This window comes from Hibiscus syriacus, unplaced genomic scaffold (assembly GCF_006381635.1).
Source record: "Hibiscus syriacus cultivar Baekdansim isolate YM2019G1 unplaced genomic scaffold, ASM638163v2 tig00110082_pilon, whole genome shotgun sequence".
NCBI classification, from domain to species: Eukaryota; Viridiplantae; Streptophyta; class Magnoliopsida; order Malvales; family Malvaceae; genus Hibiscus; species Hibiscus syriacus.
The window spans coordinates 90993-103040 of NW_024062588.1; positions in this window are offsets into that span (position 1 = coordinate 90993).

The following is a 12048-nucleotide window of genomic DNA, read 5'->3' on the forward strand; positions in this document are numbered from 1 at the left end:
TTCCTTTGTTACTGAGGCAATATTTATTAATAATAACTCTTATTTATCATTAAAAAAAAGTTGATGCTAAAAAGAAAAGGGGGGAAATAGTAAAATACATATTTTTCCCTTTAATTTTGAATTTTAATATATTTACATTGAATTAAAAGACTACATGTCGGCTAAGATGAACTTAAAATATTATATAAAAATTACGAGAATACAAACTTCTAAAATTTTAACAGCGTGAAATTAAATCAACAATAAAAATATCTAAATTATATAAGATTTTAAATTTTAAAAAGAATATAAACGCACTCGGTACCCTATCGATTTTATTTGATCTAACCCTAAAAATGTGAAGTGTATGTATATTCATTTTGTCGTCCAAGAAACGTCAAAGTGTCTTAATCGAGATCTATCTTACACTAGACTTTAAGTCTTCGTTAACTCCAACCTTCCCACTTGCCTAGTTTAGGGTTTTGATTTCTTTATTGGTTTAGTCATTGTTGCTTGATTTTTCAACGCTTGGTGAATCACAGAGGTGACTCAAAATCGTTATGGACGGAAGTTTCTTTTCCTTTTATAACCCTTTTCACTTTTTCTATTTCTTTTCTTTAAGCGTCCTCAAATTTTCTAAAAGATCAATTGCATCCATAATTTTTTCCTACTTAATTGAACCCTCAAAAAGGAAAAATTAAATCAATTAAACTTTCTAATCAAGAAATTGAATCAATTAAATCTTTTCATCAATTTTGAATCTTAATAAATAATAAATTTATTAAAATATCAATTAACAATATCAACTACTGATTGATAAAAAAATTGTTAGATTCAACGATGAATATTGATTAAAGAGGTGAATTAATGAAATTTTGAAATATGAAGACTTAATTGAGTGTAAAAGAAATTTAAAGACTTAATTGAGTTTTTCAAAAAGGTTTACACCTCCTTACACCTAAGTTTTTTTTTTTTAAAAAAATGATGCATTTGGTTTTGGCAGCAGTTAGAGGCTCTTTAAATTGTATTAAAAACATTTGGTAATCAAAATTGAATTACAATTAAAGAATATGGATGGATGAAACCATATCTAAGCTGCCCTCATTCATGATGTTGTTGCAAATCTTGCACTCTAACGATGCAAATGAGAATGAAGCTCTATTTTTATGCATATGTAAGTAACATTATATATTCAGTTTCTTACGTTGTAAATGAATAAAACTAGATTGAAAGAATTCTTTTATATTGTCTCTACCCAATTAAATTTATTATTTATTGATTTTTTAACGTCAAAATTTTTAAACTTTGACCATGATTATTTTAAATAATTTAAAGAATTAAATTTTATAAAATATATATTTCAAAACTACAAGATTGAATGTTTGTAAAATATCTTTTTTCATATTTTATTAACAATATATTTTAAATAATAATGAGACAAAGTTGAAAAAAAATGACCAACAAAAGTCAATAAGGGATAATTTAAGTGGGACGGAAATTATAATAAATATCTACAATATTTAATATAGATTGATTAATCAATAAATTAAATACCTAAACATTTTTTATATTAAAGAATCAACAATATTTAATGATCAACAAATTCATACGAAATGAATAATGTATAATTAAACACCAAACTACCTCTATAATTAAAGATCGATTGTTATTTCTAAAGGTCATTTGTTTGAGCATTAATAATTACAGAGTACCTAAACATTTACCCTTAAGGGTGCGTTTGGTTCACGGAATATAAGATTACCAGTGGGAATGTAAGATTACCAAGGAATAGCATTACTGGGAATGTTGTATTTTGTGTTTGGTTGGCTTAGCAGGAATGTAAGATTACCGTGTTTGGTTAAAGGAATAAAAGATTATTGGAATGTATATTTGACCAAATTGTCCTAATTATATATTTGTGTAATATTTACAAGTTGGAAAATATTTATATATTTTCTTTAAAAAAATTAAATTCATAATATTTATATATTTTTTACAAAATTAAAAATAAAAAAAAATTAATGAAAGGGTAAAATTTTATTTTAACCCTTGAACTTTATATAAAATTTTAATTATAGATTTTTTTTTGTAAATCTAAAATAATTTAAGGATAAATTTGTAATTTAACCTTCGTAAAAATTTTATTATTCGATGACAGAATAAATATATTTTTGAAAAAAAATAAAAATTTAAGGGCATTTTAGTCCAAAACGCCGGTAATCCAACAATACCTAAGGAAAGAGAGGTAATGACATTCCCAGTAATATACCCAAAAAAATCCACTATTGGTAATCTTACATTACCGGGAATAGGATTCCCGGGCTAACCAAACGGGGGAATGTGGATTCCATTCCCATGGGAATCCCACATTCCCCCATCCAAACACCCCCTAAATGGTTAAATATACACGATCACTTATAATCACGCTAGATTAATAAAAGCAACCATTGTTGAACGCATAAAGTAGGATAGTGAGCGTAGAGACCATTTAGAGAAGCACATGGAGAGAGCAGCAAAATGTCATTGTTCAATGTCCCACCAATTTCTCCTTAATTTTCGCATCCTCACCCGCCGTTCCATTTCCTCTAAAATTCCTAACCTATAGCTACCCTCTGTTCACAATTTCCTTTTATTTTTCGATGATTTACTGTGTATAATTTTATAAATTATGAATTATATGATAATATAGTATTTGTTTATTAAAATAAACATTCAGTTTCATTTTTAATAATATATTATTATTTAATTTTTTTATACATTATCTGTACATCGAATTTAAATCTTATAACTATTCAACTTAGTGAGAATAACCGAAGAAGGAGAAAAGGAAAAACGGTTTTGAAATGGGGGTTATATACAGATGGTTCATTTTGCGATTAAAACATGATTTTATGATCACCAAAGAGGGTTGGTTCAAGTGGTAAGCAACTTGATATTGTTTAAGCAATGTCTCCGGTTCGAGTCCTTATGTATGCAGAAAATCTCTGTTGGGAGGCTCACCCACCAAAATTAGGTGTACGACCCGGGTCGATCTAGATTAGTCAAGGTGAAACCTTCGAATTGGAGGGAACCAAAAAAAACAAACAAACATGATTTTATGATCAATCTTAGGGTCTAGTTTCAATATTTAATCTGGTCTAATCTGATTTATATACTTTTGTAACGTCTTTAATTACTCTACATAAATAAAACATGGATTATTTCAATTAAAGGAAAAGTATATAAATGATCTTACGATTATATGATGTTGTTTTATTGAGTCATTTGACTATCAAAAGTTATAAAATGATCCATCAACTCTAAGTTGTTGTTTTTGTTGTGTCCCTGACTATTAAAAATTGACATAGATCTTTTATTAATTTAGGGTAATTTATAAGTTGTGGTATACGTTTTAAAGACTTTTAATCATTTGACAATGAATGCTCAATACCCTGCTCGAACCCATGACCTCTAAAGAAACAAGCATTAACCACTGAAGCAACTTGGTTCGTGCTAACATGAATCTTTTTATTATAGATGTAATGTTTAGAGTAGTTATACCATACATTCTCAAATTATAACTATTATTCTAACTTGGTCTTGAAATTTTTAAATATTTTAAATTCATCCTTAAATTATGATTTTTATTTTATATTAGTCTCCAAGCTTTTGAATGATTTTGGGGATGTTATTGGAGTGTGCAAAAGTTCGGGGACCAATTTGGAATGCGAGTTCTAATTTTTAGATGAATTTGGAATATTCAAAAGTTTGAGGACTATTTTAAAATGAGAGACAAAATTGAAGATGAAATTAGAATATTAAGAATTGAAGGTTCAATTTAAAATGAGAATCATAGTTTGAAGATATATATACAATTAACTCTAATATTTATAAAAAAAAAATCGCATTATTATTTTATTTGAAATAATTAATAATATTACATATTTAAACTATTTAATAATGCTATAGAAACAAAAGACTCAATTATATTAAATTATAGGGATTAAATCTAGAATTTAAGTATAATAGATATTAAATTGTGCACCAAACAGAATTCAAATGGCTATTAATATATTGCAATAATGTGAACTTTTAGCTTTTGCTTAGAAGATACGAAATACTCAATAGTTTTATATGCAAATTACATGATCACACAGTACTAGTGATTTCAAGTAATGGATGTCACACGTAGGGGTGTAAAAAACTCACTCGACCTGTAAAACCGACTCGAGTTAAAATTGTTTTTGACATGCGCTGTGATAATCCGAAACCGACTTGAGTCGGAACTGGTGTTGACCTGAACCCGAGTTGGACCTGGAAATTGTGGATCTAAACCCGACCTGCATCCGACCTGAAAAACAACATGAACCCGAATTTAACCGAAAATATGATACCCGAACCCGAGAGTGACCTGGTAAATAACTGATATTACCCGATCTGTTTTCAACCTGACATGTTATGAACCTGACCTGTAATTGACTCAACTTGTAAATGATATGACACGTTGTTAAAGTAATTTGATATTATCCTGACTTATAAATAATAAGTTACAATTAATATAATTATGTTATTTTAAATTTATAATAAACTTATGATAACTAAATTTAGTTTTTATATTAATTACAATTCTTTATATTTTTTATAATTCTTACATTATAATTTGAATATTATAAATTTGATTTTTATATTAATTCAAATTCTTTATATTATTTATAATTCTTATTTTATAAATTTTATTTATAATCACTAAATTAAATTTAAATATTTTCTTATTGAACATGATTTTATTAAATTATATAAATTTAGTTAAAATATTCATAAATCTAATTTACTTTTAATGTGAAAATTGACTAATAATTTAAGTATAACTTAACTTGAAATTTAAAATATAAAGATATTAGTTGAAATGATGAACTTATTAAAGATTTGAAACTTGAATAACATTACAAATACTAAAACAAAAAATTTATAAATGAAGTTAATTTTATTACACTTACAAACACTAAAATTACAATAAAATCAACTAAAAAAATAAATTTATGTTTGAATAAATGCTCTCAGATCTTATAGTTAAAGTTCTTATAGTGAAGGTTTTACAAGGTTAAAAGCCTAACTATACTACCAGAAATAACATCATCGAGCCTTTATACCTAAATGATGTTAACATGTTTAATTATAGGCAACTTTCTAATTTTAAAAGTCAAAATGTCAACAACATAATTCCACATGAGTAACTATTTAGATAAGAATTTATAAGGTTCAAAAATTGATTTAAGTCAGACCAACAACAATAATTTACAGGGCATTAGTGAGTAATAGATAGTAGCAACCGGCAAGCATCAATGTACCAATTCAACAAGCATCATTGCATCAATTCAGCAAGCATCATTGTAATACGAATACGAATATGAATAAAATATAGATACAGATACAGATATAGATACAGATACAAATACAAATATCAATATAAATATAAACTCTAAACCCTTAATCATATTACTATATATATATATATATAAACTATATAATTTATACAATATATATTATTTATAATTATACATAATATATAAATATAAATTGTATAGTTTATATACAATATCAATATAAATATAAACCCTAAACCCTAAAATATATTACTATATATATATATACTCTATAATTTATACAATATATATTATTTATAATTATACATAATATATAAATATAAATTGTATAGTTTATATACAATATCAATATCAATATCAATATCAATATAAACCCTAAACCTTGAACCTTGAACCATATTACTATATATATATATATACTCTATAATTTATACAATATATATTATTTATAATTATACATAATATATAAATATAAATTGTATAGTTTATATATAATTCATATATAATTTATATATAAACTATGTAGTTTCTATATAGTATATATAGTTTATATATATAATATATAGTATATAAATATAAACTATAGTATATATATATAGGTCATATGTAAACTATATAGTATATAAATATCAACTATAGTATATATATATATATATATAGGTCATATGTAAACTATATAGTTTATATATATATAGTTCATATGTAAACTATAGTTAGTATATAAACTATATAGTTTATATGTAAAATATAGTTCATATATAAATATCAACTTTATTATATATATAGTTCATATGTAAACTATAGTTTATATATAATATATAAATATAAACTATAGTTTATATAATAGTATATAAATAGTATATAAATATAAATTATAGTATGTAGTTTATATAAATATAAATATACACCCTAAATCCTAGTACTTAAACCTGAATATTTAAACCCTAAACCCTAAACCATATATATATATATATATATATATATATATATATATATATATATATATATATATATATATATATATATATATAAACTATATAGTTTATATTAATAAACTATATAATTTATACAATATATTATTTATAATTATATATATATAAATATAATTGTATAGTTTATATATAATTCATATATAATTTATATAAACTATGTAGGTTCTATATAGTTCAATAGTTCATATATAAACTATATAGTATTATAGTTTATACATGGTATATATAGTTTATACATAATATATATATAAACTATATAGTTTATATATATAATACATATACTTTATATATAAACTATATAGTTTATATATATATATATATATTAGTTATTTTAATGTTTTTCTCAACTTTTAAAATGAATGCAATTTAGTCCATTTTACAATATTTTTCATATTTGATCCCTTTTGTGTTGTTTAATTTATTTAAATTTTTATTTGTAATTTCATATTTGTTCAATTTAGTCATCTACATTTTATTTGCATATGAAATTAACCCATACTTATTACTTATTTCTATTTATTATTTGGCCCATAACTTTTTAAATGAGTATAATTTAGTATATTTTTGTATTAATTTCAACCTCAAAATTTAAAATTATTTTGATTTGATCCCTTTTGTGTTGTTTAGTTTATTTAAATCTTATAACTATTCAACTTAGTGAGAATAACCGAAGAAGGAGAAAAGGAAAACGGTTTTGAAATGGGGTTATATACAAATGGTTCATTTTGCGATTAAAACATGATTTTATGATCACCAAAGAGGGTTGGTTCAAGTGGTAAGCAACTTGATATTATTTAAGCAATGTCTCCGGTTCGAGTCCTTATGTATGCAGAAAATCTCTGTTGGGAGGCTCACCCACCAAAGTTAGGTGTACGACCCGGGTCGATCCAGATTAGTCAAGGTGAAACCTTCAAATTGGAGGGAACCAAAAAAACAAACAAACATGATTTTATGATCAATCTTAGGGTCTAGTTTCAATATTTAATCTGGTCTAATCTGATTTATATACTTTTGTAACGTCTTTAATTACTCTACATAAATAAAACATGGATTATTTCAATTAAAGGAAAAGTATATAAATGATCTTACGATTATATGATGTTGTTTTATTGAGTCATTTGACTATCAAAAGTTATAAAATGATCCATCAACTCTAAGTTGTTGTTTTTGTTGTGTCCCTGACTATTAAAAATTGACATAGATCTTTTATTAATTTAGGGTAATTTATAAGTTGTGGTATATGTTTTAAAGACTTTTAATCATTTGACAATGAATGCTCAAATACCCTGCATTCGCTTGTGTTCGAACCCATGACCTCTAGAAGTAACAAGCATTCATTTAACCACTGAAGCAACTTGGTTCGTGCTAACATGAATCTTTTTATTATAGATGTAATGTTTAGAGTAGTTATACCATACATTCTCAAATTATAACTATTATTCTAACTTGGTCTTGAAATTTTTAAATATTTTAAATTCATCCTTAAATTATGATTTTTATTTTATATTAGTCTCCAAGCTTTTGAATGATTTTGGGGATGTTATTGGAGTGTGCAAAAGTTCGGGGACCAATTTGGAATGCGAGTTCTAATTTTTAGATGAATTTGGAATATTCAAAAGTTTGAGGACTATTTTAAAATGAGAGACAAAATTTGAAGATGAAATTAGAATATTAAGAATTGAAGGTTCAATTTAAAATGAGAATCATAGTTTGAAGATATATATACAATTAACTCTAATATTTATAAAAAAAATTCGCATTATTATTTTATTTGAAATAATTAATAATATTACATATTTAAACTATTTAATGATGCTATAGAAACAAAAGACTCAATTATATTAAATTATAGGGATTAAATCTAGAATTTAAGTATAATAGATATTAAATTGTGCACCAAACAGAATTCAAATGGCTATTAATATATTGCAATAATGTGAACTTTTAGCTTTTGCTTAGAAGATACGAAATACTCAAAAGTTTTATATGCAAATTACATGATCACACAGTACTAGTGATTTCAAGTAATGGATGTCACACGTAGGGGTGTAAAAAACTCACTCCACCTGTAAAACCGACTCGAGTTAAAATTGTTTTTGACATGCGCTGTGATGATCCGAAACCGACTTGAGTCGGAACTGGTGTTGACCTGAACCCGAGTTGGACCTGGAAATTGTGGATCTGAACCCGACCTGCATCCGACCTGAAAAACGACCTGAACCCGAATTTAACCGGAAATATGATACCCGAACCCGAGAGTGACCTGGTAAATAACTGGTATTACCCGACCTGTTTTCAACCTGACATGTTATGAACCTGACCTGTAATTGACTCAACTTGTAAATGATATGACACGTTAAAGTAATTTGATATTATACTGACTTATAAGTAATAAGTTACAATTAATATAATTATGTTATTTTAAATTTATAATAAACTTATGATAACTAAATTTAGTTTTATATTAATTACAATTCTTTATATTTTTTATAATTCTTACATTATAATTTGAATATTATAAATTTGATTTTTATATTAATTCAAATTCTTTATATTATTTATAATTCTTATATTATAAATTTTATTTATAATCACTAAATTAAATTTAAATATTTTCTTATTGAACATGATTTTATTAAATTATATAAATTTAGTTAAAATATTCATAAATCTAATTTACTTTTAATGTGAAAATTGACTAATAATTTAAGTATAACTTAACTTGAAATTTAAAATAAAAAGATATTAGTTGAAATGATGAACTTATTAAAGATTTGAAACTTGAATAACATTACAAATACTAAAACAAAAAATTTATAAATGAAGTTAATTTTATTACACTTACAAACACTAAAATTACAATAAAATCAACTAAAAAAATAAATTTATGTTTGAATAAATGCTCTCAGATCTTATAGTTAAAGTTCTTATAGTGAAGGTTTTACAAGGTTAAAAGCCTAACTATACTACCAGAAATAACATCATCGAGCCTTTATACCTAAATGATGTTAACATGTTTAATTATAGGCAACTTTCTAATTTTAAAAGTCAAAATGTCACCAACATAATTCCACATGAGTAACTATTTAGATAAGAATTTATAAGGTTCAAAAATTGATTTAAGTCAGACCAACAACAATAATTTACAGGGCATTAGTGAGTAATAGATAGTAGCAACCGGCAAGCATCAATGTACCAATTCAACAAGCATCATTGCATCAATTCAGCAAGCATCATTGTAATACGAATACGAATAAAATACAGATGCAGATGCAGATACAGATATAGATACAGATACAAATACAAATATCAATATAAATATAAATATAAACTCTAAACCCTAAACCATATTACTATATATATATATATAAAAACTATATAATTTATACAATATATATTATTTATAATTATACATAATATATAAATATAAATTGTATAGTTTATATACAATATCAATATCAATATAAATATAAACCCTAAACCCTAAAATATATTTATATATATATATATATACTATATATTTATACAATATATATTATTATAATTATACATAATATATAAATATAAATTGTATAGTTTATACAATATCAATATCAATATCAATATAAACCCTAAACCTTGAACCATATACTATATATATATATATATATATATATATACTATATAATTTATACAATATATTATTTATAATTATACATAATATATAATATAAATTGTATAGTTTATATATAATTCATATATAATTTATATATAAACTATGTAGTTTCTATATAGTATATATAGTTTATATATATAATATATATATATATAAACTATAGTATATATATATAGGTCATATGTAAACTATATAGTATATAAATATCAACTATAGTATATATATATATATAGGTCATATGTAAACTATATAGTTTATATATATAGTTCATATGTAAACTATAGTTAGTATATAAACTATATAGTTTATATGTAAAATATAGTTCATATAAATATCAACTTTATTATATATATAGTTCATATGTAAACTATATTTTATATATAATATATAAATATTAACTATAGTTTATATAAACTATAGTTTATATAAATAGTATATAAATAGTATATAAATATAAATTATAGTATGTAGTTTATATAATATAAATATACACCCTAAATCCTAATACTTAAACCTGAATATTTAAACCCTAAACCCTAAACCATATATATATATATAAACTATATAGTTTATATTAATAAACTATATAATTTATACAATATATATTATTTATATTATATAATATATAAATATAAATTGTATAGTTTATATAATTCATATATAATTTATATATAAACTATGTAGGTTCTATATAGTTCAATAGTTCATATATAAACTATATAGTATTATAGTTTATACATGGTATATATAGTTTATACATAATATATATATAAACTATATAGTTTATATATATAATACATATACTTTATATATAAACTATATAGTTTATATATATATATATATATATATTAGTTATTTTAATGTTTTTCTCAACTTTTAAAATGAATGCAATTTAGTCCATTTTACAATATTTTTCATATTTGATCCCTTTTGTGTTGTTTAATTTATTTAAATTTTTATTTGTAATTTCATATTTGTTCAATTTAGTCATCTACTTTTTATTTGCATATGAAATTAACCCATACTTATTACTTATTTCTATTATTATTTGGCCATAACTTTTTAATGAGTATAATTTAGTATATTTTTGTATTAATTTCAACCTCAAAATTTAAAATTATTTCTATTTGATCCCTTTTGTGTTGTTTAGTTTATTTAAATTTTTATTTGTAATTTTATATTTGTTCAATTTAGTCCTACAAATTTTATTTGCATTTGAAATTGACACATACTTATTACTTATTTCTATTTTTAAATTGGCCATAACTTTTTAAATGGGTATAATTTAGTACTTTTTTGTATTAATTTCAACATCACAATTTAAAATTATTTCGATTTGATCCCATCAATGTGTGTGTTTAATTAATTTAAATTTTTATTTGTAATTTCATATTTGTTCAATTTAGTCCTCCAAATTTTATTTGCATATGAAATTGATCCAGACTTTTTACTTAATTCTATTTTTTTAATTGGCCCATAACTTTTTAAATGGGTATAATTTAGTACTTTTTTGTATTAATTTCAACATCACAATTTAAAATTATTCGATTTGATCCCTCATCAATGTGTGTTGTTTAATTTATTTAAATTTTTATTTGCAATTTCATATTTGTTCAATTTAATTCTTAATTTGTATTTTCATAAAATTGAACAATGATTATTATATTCTTAGTAATTTACTCTAAATCATATACAATTACAAATTGCAATTCAACGTTCGCGAAAGACGAAAATAATTAATCCAAAAATAAAAATTAACCCGATTTGAACTCAATCTGTATCTGATTTAGAAGAGAAGAACTTGCATCAGTATCTCAATTTCAATTCAAACATGGGTTTGATTCACACTCCATGTTCTGAGAAATATTTACCATCCGAAAAGCGGAAAAACGGAGTTTTTGTCTAAAGAAATGCGTTGAGAAAGGGTGGATGTATAGAACCTTTCAACGAGATAGTGCTTTTTCAACTCTCCTAAAACGGAATCTATTCCAAACATATATGCTATGGTTCCTTACTTCGACAGGGTACAAATATCTAAATTTGATATTTTTAGATACTT